Source organism: Macaca mulatta, chromosome 16, assembly GCF_049350105.2.
Source record: "Macaca mulatta isolate MMU2019108-1 chromosome 16, T2T-MMU8v2.0, whole genome shotgun sequence".
Classification (NCBI taxonomy): Eukaryota; Metazoa; Chordata; class Mammalia; order Primates; family Cercopithecidae; genus Macaca; species Macaca mulatta.
In genome coordinates this window covers 60,752,917-60,758,817 of record NC_133421.1, presented here as the reverse complement: position 1 = coordinate 60,758,817, position 5,901 = coordinate 60,752,917, and the positions used below count along the sequence as shown (strand labels likewise).

The window sequence follows — 5,901 nt, the reverse complement described above, 5'->3', positions numbered from 1 at the left end:
TTGTGTCACTACACTCCAGCCTGAGTGACAGAGGGAGACTCTGCCTCAAAAAAAAAAAAAAAAAAAAGAAAGAAAGAAAGAAAGAAAGAAAATAGGCTGGGTGCGGTGGCTCACGCCTGTAATCCCAGCACTTTGGGAGGCCAAGGCGGGCGGATCACAAGGTCAGGAGATCAAGACCTTCCTGGCTAACACAGTGAAACCCCGTCTCTACTAAAAAATACAAAAAATTAGCCAGGCATGGTGGCAGGCGCCTGTAGTCCCAGCTACTTGGGAGGCTGAGGCAGTAGAATGGCATGAACCCAGAAGGCAGAGCGTGCAGTGAGCCAAGATCGAACCACTGCACTCCAGCCTGGGCGACAGAGTGAGACTCTGTCTCAAAAAAAAAAAAAAAAAAAAAAAAAGAACAGAAAACGGAAGGCACAAAGTAGTCAAATACCTCCCAAGACACCCACACATCCTGGAGGGCCAGAGGAGTCATTCATGTATTCATTCGCACATTCTTCCAACAAATATATTTGGAAAACCTACTGTGTGCCAGGACTGGGCTAGGGACTGAAAAATAACAGTAAGAGGAAGTTTCAGCCCTGGGAGCACTTATAGCTGGCAGCAGGTAGAGCAGTGCACAGGCAAGGGCGTGGTGCTTCTGGTGAACTCAGGAGGGACACCCATCCCAGTCCAAAGGGAGGAACAGGGAGGGAGTGTCTGTGATGTCATAGGAGGGTTCCATGAGCAATGACTTATAAGCTGAGACCTGCAGGATGAACAGGAGTTACGTGAAGAGGAGAACAAAGTCCAGGCAGGGGCCGGGGAAGCTCGTGCCAAGGCACTGAGGTGAGAGAAGTGGTAGAAAAGGCAGAGCGTGGAGGGTCTTTTGAGCTTCATCCATAAGGGCTGTGGGGAAACACTGAAGGTCTGGAGTCAGAGAGTGACACAATCTCATTTGCATTTTATTTTACTTTGATTTTGATTTTTTTGAGTCGGAGTCTTCCTGTGTCGCCCAAGCTGGAGTGCAGTAGTAGCAGGATCTCAGCTCACTGCAGCCTCCGCCTCCTAGGTTCAAGTGATCCTCCTGCCTCAGCCTCCCAAGTAACTGAGATTACAGGTGCCTACCACCACACCGGGCTAATTTGTCTGTATTTTTAGTAGAGACGGGGTTTCACCACGTTGCCCAGGCTGCTCTTGAACTCCTGACCTCAAGTGATCCACCCACCTCGGCCTCCTAAAGGGCTAGGATTACAGGTGTGAGCCACCGCACCTGGCCTATGTTTTATTTTATTTTTGAGACACGGTCTAGCTCTGTTGCCCAAGCTGGAGTGCAGTGGCACAATCTCAACTCACTGCAGCCTTGACCTTGCTGGCTCAAGCAGTCCTTTGCCCTCAGCCTCCCAAGTAGCTAGGTCTAATTGGTCACCATACCCAGCTAATTTTTAATTTTTTTTTGTAGAGATGGAGTCTTGCTATGTTGCACAGGCTGGTCTTGAGCTCCTGGTCTCAAGAGATGCTCTCCCCTCAGCCTCCCCAGGCTCATTTGCATTTTAGAAACATTGGCACATTTGCATTTTAGAAACATCAGTTTTGTTGCTATTATTGATACCCTCAACACAGAGACACACACATACATTTTGTGGCCTGTGGCTGAACATGCATGGCTGAGGCAAGGGCCTTTAGGAGACAGCCCCGGCTGACCCAGTCCTCAGGGGGTTGGGGGAAAAATGACAGCCTATCCTCTTCTCTGCACCCCACCCCATCCAGCAGACTTCAGGGTCAGGTTCTGAGGGCTGCTATATTGAGCTTTGGTGGGTGAGGGCCTTATCCCACCTCTGTCCGCACTGGGTGAGCTTCTCCCTGGGATGGAGGGATTCTTTGTATCTCCAGGGTGGCAGGGCCTCCTCCCCAGAGCCACAGCGCCCAAGATAACAGGGCAGCCCGGGAGCTGTTTATGAAAAGGCAGCCGCGGAGGGGTGGGCAGGGCCCTGGGGAACAGGGACTGCTGCCACAGATAGCAATTGGGGCGGGGAAGGCTGTCTAAATTACAGCTCCCAGAATAGAGGGGCCCAGAGGGAGTGGCGGGGCGCCCTACCAAAGAAGCCCTGGCAGCCTGCCAGGCACGTCCAGGCTCCAGGCCCTGCCGCAGGCAGAGGCAGGATGACCACATGCCGGGTGCGGCCCCGGGAGATGCCATTCATCTGCCAGGGCCACTGGGCAGCTTCAAGGTGGGGTCAGGCAGTGGCAGGGAAGTTCTTGGGGGCTGGGACAGAACCAGCCTAGTGTGACCTTCAAGAAGGGTTGAGGGTGGTGAGGGGAGGGAAGGGCTAGGATGAGGGATGACTGACATCTTGCCTGCCCCCAGAGGAGCCTCTCCATTACACGCCTCTGTGGATATTTCATACAAGTGTGAAATACTCTGAAAATAACAAGAATGACAGCATACAAATAGCAGCCGTGTGTCAGGCAGCACTCTAAACAATAACATACATCACTTCAGTTCACCCTCCCAGCTCCCATGACCTAGTTATTATCATCCCCATTTTATAGATGTAGAAACTGAGGCACCAAGAGTTCAAGTACCTGCCAAGGAGAATTGGTGAGTGGTAGACCTAGGGCTTGAACCTGGGTGTGTCTGACTCTAGAGCCTAGACTCAGTCAGGGAATCTATTTGGAGCCCTTCTCCTCCCTGGGGCTCAGTTTTCTCATCTCTCACATGGGATCATAGTCTGTTGCTCTGTACCAGCCTCCCAAGAGCTGTGTTGGAATCACATGGGGACAGGTGTGATGTGCTGGGAAGTGCTTCAAGCCTGAAGGCCTGCCTGAACTGTGTGACTGATCCACTCTAAGCCTGTTTCCTTGCTCGCAAAATGGAGATAATTGGCCAGGTGCGGTGGCTCACGCCTGTCATCCCAGCACTTTGGGAGGCCGAGGCGGGAGGATTGCTTGAGCCTAGGAGTTTGAGACCAGCCTGGGCAACATGGCGAGACCCCATCTCTACCAAAAATTTTAAAAATTAGCCAGGTGTGGTGGTGCGCGCCTGTAGTCCCAGGAGACTGAGGCAGGAGGATCTCTTGAGGTCTAGGCTGCAGTAAGCTGAGGTTGCACCACTGCACTCCAGCCTGGGCAACAGAGCAAGACCCTGTCTCTAAAATAAACAAAAAGCTCCAACCTGGGCAACAGAGCAAGACCCTGTCTCTAAAAAAAAAAAAAGCAGGGGAGGGGGTCTAATGATAGATCCCTCACAGGTTCCTTTGATAATCTGATGAGATTATCAGCTGAGTTCGGTGACTCACACCTGTAATCCCAGCACTTTGGGAGGCTGAGGCGGGTGGATCACTTGAGGTCAGGAGTTCCCGACCAGCCTGGCCAACATGGTAAAATCTCATCTCTAGTAAAAATACAAAAATTAGCAGGGTGTGATGGCGTGCACGCCTATAATCCCAGTTACTTGGGAGACTGAGGCAGGAGAATTGCTTGAACCCAGGGAGGTGGAGGTTGCAGTGAGCCAAGATTGCGCAACTGCATTCCAGCCTGGGCGACAGAGTGAGACTCAAAAAAAAAACAGAGAGAGAATCTGATGAGATTATATATGTGCGAAAGTATTCCTGTATTTGAAGGTAGTTTTATAAATCAGGAAGTGTAACATTTCAAGTTATGAGGAAGCTGAATATTTATAAAGGCAGTTCCAGTTCACAAGGGATACTCACCTATGTCTCCAAGGAGCATCCCTTTTTCAAATGAAGAATTACCCCCTTTATTGTTTACTCTTGGGAGAGATTCAGTTTTTCTTTCTTTTTTTTTTTTTTTTTTTGAGATGGAGTCTCGCTCTGTCGCCCAGGCTGGAGTGCAGTGGCCGCATCTCAGCTCACTGCAAGCTCCGCCTCCCAGGTCTATGCCATTCTCCTGCCTCAGCCTCCCGAGTAGCTGGGACTACAGGCGCCCGCCACCTCACCCGGCTAGTTTTTTGTATTTTTTAGTAGAGACGGGGTTTCACCGTATTTAGCCAGGCTGGTCTCGATCTCCTGACCTTGTGATCCGCCCGTCTCGGCCTCCCAAAGTGCTGGGATTACAGGCTTGAGCCACCGCGCCCGGCCTGAGATTCAGTTTTTCTATAAGGAGTGGCTTAAAGCAAGGCATGCCTACATTCATTTTCTATGAGGATTTGCTGCTTTGAAACTGTCTTTTTTCACCTGCTTGTAGCTAAAATGCTGATTTTCAGCTGAGGCTAGGGAAGCCCCGCCTCTCCCTGAGTTCCCAGCCCCACCTGTTTCCTGGACTGTAGGGTTGCATACAGAGACAGGTTCAGTCCAGATGACCCTTGTCCCCAGGCTGCTGCTGGCTTTCCCAGCCTCCTTCCCTCCCAGATGTGTTACCTTTTTTTTTCTTTTTCTTTTTCCTTTTTTTTGAGACAGAGCCTGGCCCTGTTGCCCAGGCTGGAGTGTTGCAGCACAATCTCGGCTCGCTGCAACCTTCGCCTTCCAGGTTCAAGAGATTCTCTTGCCTCAGCCTCCTGAGTAGCTGGGATTACAGGCATGCACCACCACATCTGGTTAATTTTCTTTTTTTTTTTTTTTGAGACAGAGTCTCGGTCTGTTGCCCAGGCTGGAGTGCAATGGCGCGATCTCTGCTCACCGCAACCTCCGCCTCCCGGGTTCAAGCGATTCTCCTGCATCAGCTTCCCGAGTAGCTGGGATTACAGGCATGCGCCACCACACACAGCTAATTTTTGTATTTTTAGTAGAGACAGGGTTTCACCATGCTGGCCAAGCTGGTCAATTTTTGTATTTTTAGTAGAGACAGAGTTTCAACATGTTGGCCAGGCTGGTCTCAAACTCCTGACCTCAGGTGATCCACCTGCCTCGACCTCCCAAAGTGCTAAGATTATAGGCATGAGCCACTGCGCCTGCTCCAGATGTATTACTTAATATCATGCAACATCCTCTAATCTGCCCCCAGGGGAAGTGCTGCAATGAACCTCAGAGGCTGGATCTTGCTGACTCATCTGGGGTGCCAAGGACAGGTAAAGGACATGGAGTCCAGGACCAGGAGGGGACACCAGGCCAGCAGTTTCACTGATGCTCCCGTCATGACAATGACTGCCTCCCTCCTCCCCTTGGTCCCTGACTCAGTGTCTGCAGTCACCAGGCACCAGGCAGGGAGCAAGAAACCAAGCCTTTCACCTGCTCCCACCAACTCCTATGGTGCTCCCTTTCCAAGCCTAGGTCTCCTCTCCACCCGGTTCCTTATCAGGTACCCTGAGAAGCTGTCACCTTGGCAACTGTCACCTTCTGGTGAGATTTACAATTGCACTGCTACATCTGCTGTGGCATGGTAAAGTTGCACCAGGACCTCTGCTGTCCATGAGATCAAAGCTCCAGGCCAACGTGAGCACCCCCCTCCATCCTAGAGAGGATTCTGTGAGAATCATTGAGAGGGAGTCACTCTCTCCTGGCAATCACGGGGATGAGAAAGAAAAAAGAAGAGAGAGGGAGTTACTCATGTACTGACTTATTCAATGAATGTTTATGGTGTAATACCTACTATGTGTCTGGTGCTGTTCTAGGCACCAGGGGCACAAACAGTGTTGCCCACATGGAACTCACATTTAATGGGAGCGGCAGCCAACAGGTAAATATATAGAATGCCATATGATGATAGATGCTATGAAGAACATAAAGCAGGGAAGGCATGTTGAGAGCGGGAAGGATGCTGTTTAACACAAGGCAGTTGGAGGATGCCTCTCTGATCAGGTGTTGAGCCCAGTGAAGGAAAGAAATGAGGGATCCACATCCTGGCTAACCCGGTGAAACCCCGTCTCTACTAAAAAATACAAAAAACTAGCCGGGCGAGGTGGCGGGCGCCTGTAGTCCCAGCTACTCGGGAGGCTGAGGCAGGAGAATGGCGTGAACCCGG

The 5,901-nt window shown here is 51.1% G+C and overlaps 1 long non-coding RNA gene across 1 annotated transcript; it reads left to right on the top strand.

Moving 5' to 3' along the window:
- Window positions 1–762: 762 nt before the first annotated feature.
- Window positions 763–5,368, top strand: LOC144335617 (uncharacterized). The gene is made up of 3 exons (XR_013406567.1): window positions 763–831; window positions 4,945–5,008; window positions 5,239–5,368. It is a non-coding gene; the product is annotated as an uncharacterized LOC144335617 (long non-coding RNA).
- Window positions 5,369–5,901: the final 533 nt, after the last annotated feature.